The sequence below is a fragment of the Rhyacophila brunnea genome, unplaced genomic scaffold (genome assembly GCF_057557595.1).
Source record: "Rhyacophila brunnea isolate RB1 unplaced genomic scaffold, BYU_Rbru_1.0 scaffold_13, whole genome shotgun sequence".
NCBI lineage: Eukaryota > Metazoa > Arthropoda > Insecta > Trichoptera > Rhyacophilidae > Rhyacophila > Rhyacophila brunnea.
The window spans coordinates 37025167-37039357 of NW_028232785.1; the positions used below are offsets into that span (position 1 = coordinate 37025167).

The 14191-nt window shown below is 32.6% G+C and overlaps 1 long non-coding RNA gene across 1 annotated transcript in view; it reads left to right on the plus strand.

The window, feature by feature from the left end:
• Positions 1-9998, plus strand: part of LOC147077432 (uncharacterized) — a 199066-nt gene extending 189068 nt beyond the window's left edge. The window contains exons 2-5 of the long non-coding RNA XR_015069454.1: positions 2517-2704; positions 3959-4093; positions 6497-6643; positions 8145-9998. This is a non-coding gene — a long non-coding RNA (uncharacterized LOC147077432). The remainder of the gene's footprint in view (positions 1-2516; positions 2705-3958; positions 4094-6496; positions 6644-8144) is intronic.
• The last annotated feature ends 4193 nt before the right edge of the window (positions 9999-14191 follow it).

A 14191-nucleotide genomic window follows, 5' to 3' on the forward strand; every position in this document is an offset into this window, starting at 1 on the left:
GATGCTCGCGACGGAGTAATCTTCAAACATATGTAAAGATACAAAATGGTGAATTACCTTTTAAATAAATTGACTACTTATACGGAGGCTCGGCACAAAATCATCTTAACGCTCATAAAACGAAACAGGAGAAAAACCATTTGCGTGTGATGAATTTTATTTTGAAAGTAAGTAGTACTTACCTAAACAAATATGTCATTTAAAAACTCATAATCGTGATGAGTTTAAATATAAATGTAAACAGATATGTAAGTAGGTACGTTGTTTAAGAACTAATAAACACACACATTCAAAAGAAAACCATTTGCGTGAAACAATTGTCGAAGCTGTCAGAGGCAATAACTTTTTAAAGAACCTACAAAACTTTATTTGATATCGATTCTGAATAGCATAATATGAAGTGACTAACACTTCTCTCCTAACATAACACCTACCAGAACTACAAGCATACGTTGCACCACCTGGAGAAACAGAGAAAAAGAAGAAGCAAATATTATTAGGAAGAGTTAAGTGCCTGCAAGTTAACCCCTTTATATAAAAAAAATATAAATGTCATTCCAATATTATCTTTTGAGGAAAATATCGTTGCATAAAAACATACCTATTGCATTTTTCAAAAGTATGCATACCTAATTGTATTCTAATAACTTAACGGTATTTATTTTTATTACAGAACATTTTAAAAAACAGTAGGTAAGTATAATTATATAATTGACTGCAATTTTCGTTATTAAACTGACATTGATCCATTCAAAATCATAAATAAATAGATAAATGTTAAGAAAGTTGAATGATTTTGTAATTTTGACACTTTTGTGTAATCAGATTGTCAATTTTGTGGTAGTCTATTATAAACAGACATATTTAGTGCACCTTACACCGTTTTGGCTATTTTGAGGAGACTCTTTTGACTGGATGTTCCAAACGGATGCGGTCGTTTTTGTTCAGGATATTTTGACGGGGTACTTAGTGAAAATGGAAAAATGCGAATTTTTCGCGTAATTTAAATGGAAAAACAATAAAAACTTCATGAAAAATCATGTAATTAAATTACTCAAAGGTGTGCATTTAAAAAATGTGGAAAAAAAATGTTTGGTTTTAAAACTTGACGGCCACTCAAAATCTAATTACTAGCTTAATATAAGAGATAAAAAAAATTTAAATCGTGCTAAAAGTTTACATAAATTAACTTAATCGGATGCCCTAAACAAAAAAAATTTAAGGCAAATTTAATGGTTCAAGTATCAAGTCACTAAAATTTAAAAAATAATATCTCTCACGATATAATCGATAAAACAAAAAAAGCACGTGCACAAACGTAAGCCAATAATAGACAAATTGATGACTTAATAAAAAGTTAAAAAAGTTTGTTGGGTGGTTCTACTTAACGATCATTAAATATTTCATAAAGAATAACTCACGCACTATTTGAGAAAAAAAATAAAAAAGTATGCAGAATTGCGCACTAGCTAAGCAAAAAGAGATTTAACTACAAAATATTTTTTTAAACCCACCCAGTCAGGTTTTGCATACAAACTTTAAAATTGAATAGCACGCTGAATATAAGTGAAAAAGCAAAACAAAATCGTGCACTAACGTTCACTACCAAGGCACAAGTGTTTACAATTTAAATTTAAGGAAAAACACATGTTTAGTGACACAAGTATCCAGCATTTAGCTCGGTCACCCAAATTGAAATGCGAATAACCCCCTTAATGTGCGTGCACAAACGAAAAAAACGCGTGCACAAACGTGCACTAAAGATGCACAAACGAATGCACTCGAAAAAAGTTGAAATTTCAACATTGGGTGACCCAACGTTTAGCTGGAACACTCAATTTGAAATTGGAATTTTTCGGTTATTATAGGTGCACAAACGAAAAAAAATCGTGCACAAACGTGCACTAACGATGCACAAAGAAATGCACGCAAAAAAAGTTAGAGTTTTAACATTGGGTGTTCCAGGTAAATGGACCTCTATTAAAACAATATTATCTGATTTTATGTAGGTATACTTCTTTTCACAAAATATTATTTTCTTGATTATGGCAACACGAACGAGGACGCTTCATTTTCGTTCAGTGCTGCCATGTCTACTGAAATTTCAGTAGTTCTACTGATATTTTTGGCTTTTTTTCGAAATTCATGAAATCTACTGATATTTGTGTTTTTTTCCATAATTTTAAGTAAACTGATGATTATTTTAATAATAAACTTGACATGATTTACGCACGCCCTTTTTTTGTCATTGTGTGTGACACTTCTAAATTGACAAAAAAACATTGTAACTCTACCCAAGAGCCCCATTTTACCCACTAACATCATCATTGTTTATAATAAATGAATATTATTAGTTATTGTTATTCTAAATAGACTTAAATTATATCTAATACTTACTAATACTACTACTTTTTCCAAAATCTACTGATATTTTATGGAGTCTACTGAATTTTTTGTCAAAATCAATTGGAATTTTAATTTTGAACTTGGCAACACTGTTTTCGTTACTGACGCAGAGGGCCGTACATTAATATACCTACGCAGAACAAAGCCCAAATATTGAAGCATGGATACTATTATCAAGCGCGATCCTGATGAGGAAGTGCAGCCTTGGTATGAAGTACCAATAATTACAAACCCAAGCGTCCCGGACGCCTCCATCATAAAGCAAGAGAATGCTGATGATTCAGGTTACAAGTTTGAGGTTAGTTTTTTTAAGAATCTGTCAAATACTACCTACTGCAAAACACCAGTATGAAGTAAATGCGTAGTATGTTTTTATATTTTACTACTACTATTTAAAAATGTTTTCAAATTTTGTTTAATCAATTACCCTCTAACATTCAATTCGACAGCAATTATCATTTTATTTTAATATTAATTGTTCACCATTATGTAAGTACATGCTAGACGTATAACTCGTTTACACGTGCATAGATTTACTGCTGACAGTACGCATTATCGCGGCCATAACAAGAAAATGCACGTATTGTCATTCAAGTTGCAATAATGCATGCATCAATCAAAAAAATTCGGAAGCTTCAGAATTTTTATACGACAAATCTGCGACAGCGCAATATAACGATAGTGGCGAACCTGCCGGCAAAAAAAACCGATTTTTTACCGTAAAATGATAACATCGCGTCTCGCTTACTCTTGATGAATGAGATTGGAGAGAGACACACTTTTAAGTGTAAACAATTGATGTTTAAAATAGTCACGATTACTGCAAATAAATCCATGCTAGTCTACAGGCTCTTTTAATCTACCTATGCTACTAGATAGGTGTATCTTACTAAAAGATACTGCGATTTTAAACGAATATAGCTAACTGTCAAACACATTTCGTGATAGTATTTAATTTTCTTATTATTTCATAGTATATTATACTTAATTTTTTGAATTTAAATAATAAACATTGCATAGGTAGGTAATTATTTTTTAACTCTGTTAAGAGCATACTTCAGTGAAACGGAAAAAAAATAATTTTCAACAATATAGGTGCGACGAAATTTCGGACTCGCTGGCAATCGGATAGCGAAAGTCAAGCTGTCAACACGTACATTTGTTCTGTGATGGCGTCGGGGGAATTAATTCTTAAATCGTGTAAAGATGACTAAAAAACGTTACCCATTTACTTAAAAAAGAATACATTTCAATGAATATATTATTATTACTAATAGATCAATTAACATAACATTGAATGGACGCATGTCGAATTTTTATGACAAATTATGTTTCTTTCTGCACGCGTTGTTTGCACAATCTTCGCGTCGCGTAGTCACGATCGTTTTAGACCGTGCCCCAGCTGAAGTATAGCCTTAAGGAAACGTACGCTAATTTGTCTATAATAACATATACTCCAATAAATTCTCCTACAAAATATATCATAAATATAAGATACATGGGCTATACTATTATATTATATTCTGATCGCATGGTATTATGTTCCTTTCAGGACCCTGCAAAACCTGAGACTGACTGTGGGTTTGTCGACGTCAAGCGCGAGTTTGACGACGACATAGTACACCCATTTTATGATGAAGATCCTGAACCAGGATGCTCGTATTCAGATTACAGACCAGTACAACAGGTATGTCCGATTTTAGATGTAAAGATTTCAACTCCTCGGTGACAATTGTATTCTATCTCAATTTTGGGTCAGCTATAACTATGTCACTTCTTCATTGAGGTAACTCTATTTAGATAGACTCATATAATTACTTGAATTAGTTTAGTATTTGATCGTTGTACCTGTGTGTGCTAAAGAAACTGATGACTATATTATTAAGATTTTTTTATTACTTATCACATTTGAAACCCACCATCACTCCATAGTTTGTATGTTCATTTTTTGTTAAATACCAAAGCTATTCCGTTTGTGTGAAAGCATTCTTTTGTTTTAGCTATTCCCCTATCACCCTTTTTCACACACTATAGTAACTAAGTAAATTACTTTACTGGAAATAAAATTTGTTGGACTCTTTCAATTCATACCAAAAAAAAGTCATTAATATATTACCACAACATCATGTGACTTTGAATAATTTACTTTGTAGGAAGAAGGGTAATTTATCATATTTATGTATTGATGTATTATAATTGTTACAATAAGTTAGCCGTCTAAACTGTCTATCTCGCTCTAAAAGTTAACACAGTCAAGAGAGGGGCTGCTAAAACATTCACTTTTTGACAGTTTGGTCTGTTAACTGATTGTACCAATTAACTGCCTCAATATATTAATATAATAAGCCATCCTCGATGGCAGCTTTTTGTATAGAATAAATGGGCTGGGATGCATGAAGACTATTTTATCATCATCAGCTTGTATCTATCTACTACTGAATGAAGGCCTCTTCAAGATGATTCCACTTCTCTCGGTCCTGTGCGTTGCGTTGGCACGTACTTCCGCAAAACTTTATCATTTCATAGATCCAGCAGTCTCTAGGTCTACCTTACGGACGTTTTGTACCTCTTGAGTACCATTGAATAACTAGATTTGTCCAACGATTATCCCTTCTTCGAGGAATGTGTCCAGCCCATTGAGGTCTTTAGCGCACTATATTACGAATGAAGACTATTTAAAACTTATTAATTCCAGCAATCAATTTCAAAGTCATTGACAATTTTTTTAAATTAACTTCAAAATCGAGAATTTTTAATGTAGGTACCTACAGAATAAATAAAAATATGTATCATTATAACTATGAAAAAACTGCCTAATTATTTCAATAGATGTAGATAATATCTTCCATATGCATGGTTATTATGTATTAATATTCTACATTTATAAATACTGTCATGTTAATATAAATATAATTATAAATATGTAATTCCTAATTGCTTTATGATGATAATATATCAAACTTTTCAATCATGTATTATATTATTATTGTATAAAAGGAAAACTGTTAAAAAAATAAATGATAAGTATTACATGCGTAAAATAAATATATCTGCATCTCTGTAAACTTAGTTTCATCCAGTATATAGCAATACTTTATAGTTGTCTGGCAACACATATTGCGTTCAGTGATCTTCACTCTCTAGTCAAGAATTTAGTCAGTCGTATGACCAATAATGACTGACTTCTGATTCCTCATGATATTGTATTAAATTCCTAATAACTGACTTCATGCAGCTTCAGTACCTCAATATTTTATAATAATGTTTTCTGATAAGCAAGGTATATTAATTTATTTGATTTATTTTTTAACAGAGAATTTCTTACCTAGTATAAATATCTTTTAGTATGATAATTAACATCTGTAGTATAGTTGTCAAGGGGTGAAGGGTAGAAGTAGGCTGTTGAGATCAAGCGAAAAATAATATTTGAGAAATTTTGGCACGCGTACGTGAAAAGTTCGCCAACCCTGGTATCTTCTTCTTCTTCACCCTGTCACGTCCCACATTGGGACATAGGGCAAGCACACGTTGGCGCCACTTCCCTCGGTCCATCGTCAACTCTTGCGGCTCCCGCCATGATGTACCTGCAGCACGTAGTTCATTCTTGTAGTACCGCTGCAGGGTGAGGGAGGGCCGGCCACGGTGACGGAACCCTTCAGGCTGTGCCATGAGGGTACGAAGTGCCGCACTCTTTGGCGGCATCCGGAATACGTGTCCCAGCCACGTAAAACGTCTCTTCGTGATAACTTCAATCACCGAAGGCTGTTGTGTCTGCTCACGAACTCGGGTGTTTGTAACGCGGTCGGACCAATGTACCCCTAAGATTCGGCGGAGACATCGATTCTCAAAACTCAAAAGCCGACTCTTGAAGCTTAGTTAAACAAACGACATTTGGTCCTCGCAGAATACAGTCTTGACCTCCATGCGGCTCCAAGTTGTTTGAACGCAGACCCCGCCACACCCATGCGGATTCCAAGCTCATTAGAAATGCCACCATCATCGGCAACTGTGGCACCCAACTATTTGAACCGGGACACCACAAGTATTAGGATGCGTGCAGTTACATTTTTGTACCTATTGTTATTTTCAGTCGACAACTACAAGCTTTACTAAATCTGAGATTGGTTATGAGAAAGTCGATGTCAAAGACGAGTTTGTCAATAACACTTTACGCCAATTTCACAATGAGGACCCTGAAGTTAATTTTTCTTCACCAGAAGGCAGTCTGGAAGATCGGGTACGTTCAATTATATGTATATGGCCAGCGCCATCTTTAGATTAATAAAGCCCGACCATATCTTTTTGCACAAGCAACGATTGGTCCACTGAACAGCTGTCAAAATCAGATCCCAGATTGTTTGACACATTGGTTCGCTCTTTCTCGTTTCAAATTGAATTATAAGAAATTCTCAAATCAAGTATATTTTTAACTATCAGTGTTTTTTATAAATTATATTCATTTCTGTTATTCATCAGCTGTCAAAGTCAGACTAGTCCTTCACACAAAAACCGCTAGCAATATTATCGATTTCCAAAAAATATGTAGCTTTGATCTATGCATTACACTTTTAGAAGGTGTGTTAATGCTAGTGTATTATTTATCACGTAACTCATCTATCCAAATCAAACCATTCCTTGTGTGAACACGACAGAAGCGTCAGTATGAGCACTCTATAGAACAATGACAGGGAATGACAGGTCATCCATTGACAACAACGGGAGCGGCCGAAAAAGTAGGAGCAGTCGTTGTGAATGTATCGGCTTTCTGCTTGAGTCGGCAATGATATGAACCAAAAGTAAATATGTCACTGTAAATATCAGAATTGTACCTGTAGTATTCTGGTAGGGCGGAGGATAGGTATTGCAGATGTAAGACAGTAGTTCTTCGTGATGATGGAGAAGACGAGATTTTATTTGCTATTTCAAATAATTACAAGGGTACAATGGATGCAATACAAAAAACATAACGCCAATTTGGTGCGATGTGTCTTTAACGGAAACCTGCAATCGAGTGAGATGTACAATCGATTCTGACCGTCTTACTATAAAATAATATGTTGAAATCATTATGAAATAATCTCTGACGACCATGTGCGATCCTGATCATGCGAAATGGATGTCTGCCACTTGCTCACCCTGTTAGGTCCATACTCTGACTCAGCGCTATCCAACTTATTTTAGGCCGCGGGCCATTTATTCTTTAGCAAACATTTCGGGACCAATGAGGATAGGTAAATGAAAAGTCAGTTAATGTCAATTCAAAAGATAATTTTTATACAAAAAAAAAATCAAAAATAACACAACTAGAAATAATTAAAACATTAATATTTTAGGTTTTTTTTTGTAAAATTTTTATTCATCATAATGTCCGGCGAATAAAACTAATTAGTCATATGTATTTATTTGTAACACAATATTTTAATTATCATCAACAAACTTATGATTTTTTTATGCTGGAAAATTAAGCAGTACATTTCTTTGTTTTGAAAGAGTTTTTTTTAATATTTATGTAGTGTTATGTTGAAATGTTTTCATATTTTAATTTATGATGGTAATTCTCTCCCCAAGTTTTGATATTGTACGTGAAAAAGTTATATTATATAATAAATAATGTTATAATATTGAGACCTGGGTTACAGGAATCCGATAACAGCCACATTGAACTTAATTTGATTGACAATGGATAGAAAATTTTAATTTTATATATTGATTTTGATATAATAGTAATTTCTTTATAGAATTCTACCCTAAGAATGATCACAGAACGCTCCAATAATTACGAAATTCGACTGAGAAACATGGATGTAAATACATATTTCAAAGTGGGTGATATAGGAAATCACTCGGAACCTACATCCGAAGATATTCAAGAAAGGATGATACAGCGCCCTGAGATAACAACTGATGAAAAAAACATTAAGCAAGAACACATCGGTGTAAAACAATATCATTGCAATGATTGTTCATTTAAATGCTGGCAACTCAGTCAACTTAACATACATAAAATGACACATAGTTTTGAAAAAGCACATCAATGTACTGTTTGTCCCTTAAAATTTGCTTTTGTTAGTGCGCTCAAAAGGCATACAATAATTACGCACATTGGTGAAAAGCCTTATCAATGCGATGTTTGTTCATATAAATGCACGCAAAGTAGTACTCTCAAAAAGCATAAAAGGACACATTCTGGTGACAAGCCATATCATTGCAATGTATGCTCATATCAGTGCTCGGACTTAGGTAATCTCAAAAGACACCAGGTAAAACATGTCGAAAAAACAAATCAATGTGCTTTTTGTTCATTAAAATTTACGTTGGTTAGTGATCTCGAAAAACATAAAGTGATACATACTCGTGAAAAACCTCATCAATGCGATATATGTTCTTACAAATGCACGCGAATTGATATCATGAAAAAACATAAAAGGATGCATGCAGTTGAAAAAGCAAGTCATTGTAAAGAAAGTTCATTTAAATGCTCAGACATAAATACTTTAAAAACGATCGAGAAAACACACATTGATAAAAAACCTTATCAATGTGGTTTTTGTTCATTAAAATTTACGTTGGTTAGTGATCTCGATAAACATAAAATGATACATTCTGGTGAAAAAGCACTTCAATGTGATGTTTGTTCATTAAAATTCGCGTTAGCTAATGATCTCAAAAGACATAAGAAAACACATACTGTTGAAAAACCTTATCATTGCGACATATGTCCATATAAATGCACAAACCTGTGTATCCTTAGAAAGCATAAATTAGTACATTCTGGTGAAAAACCATATCATTGTGATGTATGCTCATTTAAATGTTCGCAGATAGGTAATCTAAAATCTCATAAAATGACACATTCCGGTGAAAAACCTCACAAATGCGATGTTTGTGGATCCAAGTTCACGCAACTTTATACTCTTAAAAAGCATAAAAAGACACGTCATACTAATAATTAATCACAATTATTGTCAATACTAGCACACAACAACGGTGACGTAGAAAAACAACGTTGCTGGATATTTTGTCAATGGCGTACATACAAAATATATAAACTATTATAAATATGTAGAGTAAGTAGTTTTTTTTATAAAATTAAAAATATTTCAGATAATAAATTGAAGATTATAGTGTCAAATATTGGTCTGTCTTGTTATAGGACCCTGATCATATTATGAGTCCGCTCGTAAATGGTTCAAGCCTCTGTGGACTCCTCAGTCATCCTCAAATGGCGAAAATTTGGAGTTGTGGCTTTAACTACATGTCAATTAATTCCATTTTCCCCAATCGGGCTTCTAGCAGACGTCAAAACGCCTTTGGCTTCAAAGTTCTGTAAGTTTTTTTGAGCAGATTTTTCTTAGTAATTTATCATGTCAACTAAATATACGTTTAATAAACACAATGCAAGCAATTCCTTTACTTGCTTTAGTAATATAAGGTATGTAATGTATTATATTGTCATTTTTTCAATGTATGGTGATTTGAAACCAACGCAGTAGGTACATATTATTAATATTCTTTTAAAAATTAGTGGTAGTAAGTATAAAAATAATTGTAAACTATGTTCAATAGCTACGTAATATCAATAAATGTTGTTTTAAAATTATTCATTATAAATTTTTCATTCGGTATAAAATACACTATTTATGTATATTGTTTCCAATCCCGATATTCTGAAAATTTAGAACTTACATGTCTGCGTTAATTTGGCCGAAAGCTGTTTCCTCATGTAAGGTTCACCAGGCACCAATAGGGAGGGCTGTGCGGCTGGTCAATGCACTCCCTAGAGATGTTAGAAATTTTAAGCGATGAACTCTGTTTTTTAAATTTTATTGTTGAATTTGTATTTTTTTTAATTATTTTTATAATTTTATTTCTTTTCTATAAAATTATTTTGTGCTTTGTTTTTTTTCTCTACCTCTCGTTTTTTTGCTTGTACTTTTTATTGTAATTGTCGTTGTGAACGTCTTGAATTAATATTTCTTTATATTCTCAACCTGTCATTTTTAATAAAAAAAAAAACTTTTCACATGAATAATAACGTTCAATTATTTTGTATTCGCGGAGTTTCGGAATAATATACAAAAAGTCATTAAATAATTTAAAAAAATAATTGTTTCATCGTGTTTTATTTCTCACTAAAATAGGTACACAATCTACCTGCATTAAGTATTAAGTACAGAAATTTAATGCGCATGAAAAAAAAGTTACTAATTGCATTTTTTCTATACATTTAAAGCTGTTGGACGCATCGATATGAACTAGCTAAGAGTATGGGATAGAGACCAACCACCAGCGCATGTTTTAACCAACGGAGTACCTAGGTACCTAAATATTACAGCTGATGAGCATCGCAAGTATAAATAATTACAAGAGAAAAAGAACTTTTTATATACAACGTTTTTAATTTTTTTGTTGAATTATTATATTCAATATGCTCAAACTTGTACTTGATATGAAGTAAAGAAAGAAATATAGAAAACTGAAATGTCATATTGATTTCCATAGTAACGCACGTAAGTATATATTAATAATTTAGTTGCTAGAACCACCCCTTTAGCAACCATTAATAGTCCAATATACCAATTCATACAAAACAGAATTAGCTGGAAATGAATTTAATTCTGCTTAAAGATGGCTAAAAGTATTAAAAGAATGCACTGGCATCGTGTTCTGATACACCTATTCTAAGAGTTACAAATGTCTAGCTACTCGGGAAGTTAGTTAAAAATCGATTGCAAGATTTGTATTGGGTAAACAACCACCGGACAAACAAGAATACAAGCTAAGAAAAACGTTGTAAAATAAAACACAAAACGTTGCAATGTAGTAATTTAGTATTACTGAGGTCACTCATTTCTTGCCTTGTAATCTCAATTTTGTTTCGAAAAGAAAATTGGAAATCAATACACATTCAACAATAACATGGCAAAATTCAGGTATCACTGTCCAAAAGTAAGGATATGTTTAATGCCAGCGTTCCATTGGCGAGCCAAAAGTCCGAGGACAATACATCGTTCGATTTGTCAATGCTCTGCTACTAATCAACGAACGAATAAAAAGTCAAGCTGTCAAAATTTGCGATTATCGTAATGTCTTCCGATAATCCTATAATTTAGTGTTATTTATATGTAGACTTGCATACAATAATATAGCAGTGAAAACAATACAATTTGTATTTATGAATATCATAAATACAAATTGGTAAATAAAAATTGGTAAATCTCTCATTTTATAATGTGTAAATTAACAAATTGATCAATGAAAATGTTTCGGTAAGAATTATCGCGCAATAATGTCTAATCGAATTTGCATAGTGATCGAAGGACGAAGTCTGGCAACTCGGAGAGTAAAATATCAGATATGTTTGAAATCCAATGAGCCGAGTCTGCGAATTAAAAGACCGCAGATCTGGGGTGCTCCACGCGAAAAAAAATCCAAAGACTGTAAATCATCTGACTTGCGTGCCAATGGAGCGCCGGCTTTATACCAATAAACAAGAAAAAAATATTGATTTTTACAATGAAATAATCCACTGGGAAATGAGATAATAAATTGAAGTTTTAAATTAAAATATGTTTAGTAACGAATTTAATTAAAGCGGATTTTGAAGATATTATGCAAATTAAATTAATATTATTATTTCACTATAGATAATAATATACCATCATAAATGGCCCGGTGTTCGAAATTAGAACTAAGTTCATCACAGTATAACAAGTATTGAATGCTATGTCAAACGTTAGCATGTGGTGCCCTCACTCGGCAGACAACTTATACTGATGGAGCTAAGTAACTTTTGCTTGACACCCCACGTCGAGTACTTTTAAAAGGCTTTATCTGAGGTGTGGTTTTTTAATGAACATTTCTTATATTATTATCTAGTCTGTTCCACTTTTAGCTCACAATTATTTTTTTTGATTAAAATAATCAGTTTACCTTAATTATTCCAGAATATACTTGTATGGACTTGAGTATCATTTAATAAAATAAGTGATTCGATTATCAACAAGATATTAGATATTAATTTAGGGATCAATCTTTAACTGTCAGCAGATCATTGATCGGCGGATATTTTCACGATATCTATATTTTATATATGAAACTTTCATTTACAATATTTTTGTGTGAGGACTGTGCGGGGATGAAAACATGTGTGCAAACACATTTAGTAGGAACATTGCTCGACACAAGAGCAAACATTAGAAATCGTATTTCATAATACTTGAATACGCTCACTTGATAGATTGTTTTTAGTCAGAAGCGTCAGAGTATGTGGTTTGAAGTACCTAGGTATTGAGTCAAAATTATTTTTTAACACATGTTTGAATTATCATAATTTTTCCAATTTTTTATCCAGTTCCCATTCAACACAGATACAAGTTAAAACTATGATCAAAATTATTAAAAAATTTTCTAATACGTTGTAAAGGCATTTTTTTTATATTGTTATATTGTACTTAATAAAAGTACACACCGAGTTTTTTTCAATTTTAATTACAGTCTATTTAACTTTTAAATCGATGTTTCTTAAATTTGAAAAAAAAATATATAAAGATATAATTAAGTAATTGCAGTATTTGTTTTGTGATCAAATTCACAATTGTTGTGTGACATAAATAATGGATGTATGTATTTTTTTATCGTAATTTTCATATTAAAACTTGCATCATAATACTACGCCAACCTACATAAATGTATTGAATTGTACACATATTTTCGGAATGTTCAGCATTCCGTAATGCTGAACTCCAGATTTTGATGCTGAACTCCATTATAACTTTTTTTTTATCTTTCATTACTTTTGAATATATATTTATCCATTAATAAACTTTTCTAGCTATTTTTCGATAACAACTTTACTTAAAAACATCACCTTAATACTATGAAACTTATATCTAAGGCCGCGGACCTGGTGGAAACGCTCATGCAACGCGCGATGAAGTCTAGACTAATTATCCGCTCCAAATGCTTGGCCTGTCCCACGTAGGAGCGTCCTTTACCAGCGGTTTGAGCCAGTGGCACGTCACCTTTTCAATATAAAAATTTATTTTATATATTTAAAGAAATCGAGAACCTGAACAGAGTTGTTTGGATTATAACCAGAGGGTATTGTATGATCTTTTTGTAAAATACCCACATTGTTTGTAAACTGATATCGCTTAGTAAATTCACATTAAAAACATTTGTAAGTCTACGCACGTATTCACCTGCACACATTGTTATCAATTAAATGTAGTCTGGGCAGCCCGTATCATACAGATTTATGAGATTTAATCAAAACAACATTCGTCAAGACCACACGGCGTTACTTTTAGTGAAACAAAATCTGTAGACACGTCCACGCTCGCATGTTTGTTTGTGCGTTTGCATACGTTTTCTATTCGTGGCGAAATACAAAAAAAATGCACATTTGTTTACAATAGTATCTATGAATTGTTTTTATACAAATGTTTGCAAACAATTGATATGCAACTTTAAAACTGTTTATATAATGTTTTTTTATTTATCTTGATTTGGGACTTGGCATAACTCGGCACATGATGGCGGTTCCACAACGTTTTTAGTATTGGTGAATTTGTAATCATGTAAGAATTATTGCACCATCCATTCTGCCCTGAGAGAAGCGGAAGATCGAGAAGGATGGAAAGTCTTGGTCGCTCAAAGGAAGACGAAATTCAAATTTGGTCACGATCCTCAGCCATGAGTGTACGACCAAGAAGAAGAAGAATTATTGAGATCTTGACTACACTCGCCTACGTAAACAAGTGTGTATTTTTATAAAGTGTTC